Source organism: Callorhinus ursinus, unplaced genomic scaffold (genome assembly GCF_003265705.2).
Source record: "Callorhinus ursinus isolate GAN/ISIS: 27379988/994484 unplaced genomic scaffold, GSC_fseal_2.0 scaffold22, whole genome shotgun sequence".
Classification (NCBI taxonomy): Eukaryota; Metazoa; Chordata; class Mammalia; order Carnivora; family Otariidae; genus Callorhinus; species Callorhinus ursinus.
This window is the reverse complement of record NW_027397084.1, coordinates 21,132,391-21,134,999: the sequence shown is the minus strand read 5'-3', so window position 1 is coordinate 21,134,999 and position 2,609 is coordinate 21,132,391. Positions and strand designations below refer to the sequence as shown.

General features: G+C 44.2%; 1 pseudogene; it reads left to right on the top strand.

Moving 5' to 3' along the window:
- Positions 1 to 543: 543 nt before the first annotated feature.
- Positions 544 to 2,609, top strand: part of LOC112837792 (small ribosomal subunit protein eS1-like) — a 32,634-nt pseudogene continuing 30,568 nt past the window's right edge.

Genomic DNA, 2,609 nt, shown 5'->3' with positions numbered 1-2,609 from the left:
GTGGTGCTCAGCCTGGAAGACTGTAAATCGATTCTTGGAAAAATAATTACCTGTATAAGGACCTGTAGGATGAGGTGAGTATCTCTTGGTGGAAACAGAGGCAATGTGGGGAAAAGGGAAAGCATGAATCGTAAACAGAGGAAAAAGCAAAATCAAAGGTACACATGTAAGAATTGCATCTTATCATGCATAAGCAACTATAAGAGTAATTTGGCTTTCCTGTAATTTGAAGGGAGTGGAGAACGTTAGGACTGCAGATCTATTCCGGCAGTGGCATGGTTGATGTTGCATACGTGTTAAGTAGTTGTATTCAGTAAGTGCTGTGGTCCATCGGAGTTTTAGGGAAGAGAGTTGCAAAGTATTTTGCATAGATCACCTTAGTGACTGCTAGAGAAATTATGAGAATGGAGACAGGGAAAGATGGCGTTTAGATCTAGAGTTCCGGCTCGAAGAAGAATGAGCTTATTTAAAATAAGCAGGCAAGAGCACCCTTAAGTTCTCGCCTGGTTTCACGTCCGCCCTTTTGGATCCCTGAGCAGCGCCATGGTGGTTGGCAAGAACAAACGCCTTAGGAAAGGCGGCAAAAAGGGAGCCAAGAAGAAAGTGTTTGATCCATTTGCTAAGAAAGATTGGTATGATGTGAAAGCACCAGCTATGTTCAATATAAGAAATATTGGAAAAACATTAGTCACAAGAACTCAAGGAACCAAAATCACATCTGATGGCCTCAAGGGTTGTGTTTTTGAAGTGAGCCTTGCTGATCTGCAGAAGGATGAATTTGCGTTTAGAAAATTCAAGCTAATTACTGAGGGTGTTCAGGGCAAAAGCTGCCTGACTAATTTCCATAGAATGGATCTTACCTGTTACAAAATGTGCTCCATGATCAAAAAATGGCAGACCATGATTGAAGCTCATGTTGATGTAAAGACTACCTATGGTTATTTACTTTGTCTGTTTTGTGTTGGTTTTACTAAAAAACGCAATAATCAGATTCGGAAGACCTCTTATGCTCAGCACCAACAGGTCCATCAAATTCGGAAAAAGATAATGGAAATCATGACCTGAGAGGTGCAGACAAATGACTTGAAAGAAGTGATCAATAAATTGATTCCAGGCAGCATCAGAAAAGATATAGAAAAAGTTTATCAGTCTATTTATCTACTCTGTGATGTCTTCATTAGAAAAGTAAAAATGCTGGCAAGATGGCAGAGGAGTAGGAGACCTGGATTTCGTCTGGTCTCAGGAATTCAGCTGGATAGGGATCAAACCATTCGGAACACCTACGAACTTGACAGGAGATCGAAGAAAAGAATAGCAACAACTCTCTGAATAGAAAAGCGACCACTTTCTGGAAGGTAGAACATGCGGAGAAGTGAATCTAAGGCTATATTCGGGAGGATAGACGGCGGGGAAGGGGGCCTCCGTTGGCCGCTTCTGGCAAGTGATAGAGCAGCAGAGCACAAAATTGGAACTTTTAGAAGTCGGCTCTGCTGAGGGACGTCGCTCCAGTGGCTAAGCAGGGGGTAAAACCCTTGCAGGATAGTGTGGTCTCAGGACCCTTGGGGTCACAGAAAGACCGGGGGTGCCTGAGTGGAGCAGAGCTCCCAGGTATCAGAGCGGGGAAGCCGGCTGCAGAGACGGAGCCGAGGCGTGGGCTCTCAGCTCGGGGTTGCCATAAACTGTGATTAGTGACACAGTCAGGCCACTGCCCCTGCAGCAGGGACCCAACAAGCAGCAGATCCAGGGAGACTCCCCTTCCTCCCCTGAGAGGAGCAGCGTGGGAATGCACTGCAGGGATCTGCTGGGTTTGGAGACTCCACACCAAGTCAGGTGCCAGAGATAGAAACACTTGGTCCCAGGCTGGGTGAGCACAGAGTGTGACCGGAGACTGGGGAGATAGGAGTGATTAACTGCTTTTCTCTGGGGGGCGCACTGAGGAACGGGGCCCCGAGTTCTCGGCTCCTCCAGGGCAGAGATTGGGAGGTCGCCATTTTCTCTCTCGTCCTCCAACGCTGTACCAAAAGCTTGCAGGGAATAAAAATCCCGAGAGCAAACCCGAACAAGTTACTTGGCCCGGACCAACAAGGGCAGGGCAACTCTACCTCCGGCAAAGACATTTGGAAACCACGGCAACAGGCTCCTCCCTCAGAAGATCAGCAAGAACAGCCAGCCGAGATCAAGTTTACAGATGAATGAGAATGGCAGAACTCCAGTGCTAGGGGAATACTGCACATAGAATTCATGGCTTTCATACAATGATTTTTTAGTTTTTCAAAGTTAATTTTTTTTAAACTGTCTTTTTTTTTAATTTTTCTTTTTCCCTTTTTCAACCAACATCTTATCAATCCCTTTTTTAAAAAACATTTTTATTTTTCATTTTAGAGTCATATTCTATCCCTTCAGAGTAATTACCCTTATTTTTGGCATATATATATAAGTTGATCTCTCTTTAAAATTTGGAGATACAGTTTCTTCTAACAGATCAAAATATACCCTAAATCTCTAGTGTATGGCTTTGTTCTAGTCTCCTGCCTGATCACATTCTGTCCCCCGCCTTTTTTCTTTCAATCTTTCTTTCTTTCTTCCTTTCTTTCTTTCTTTCTTTCTTT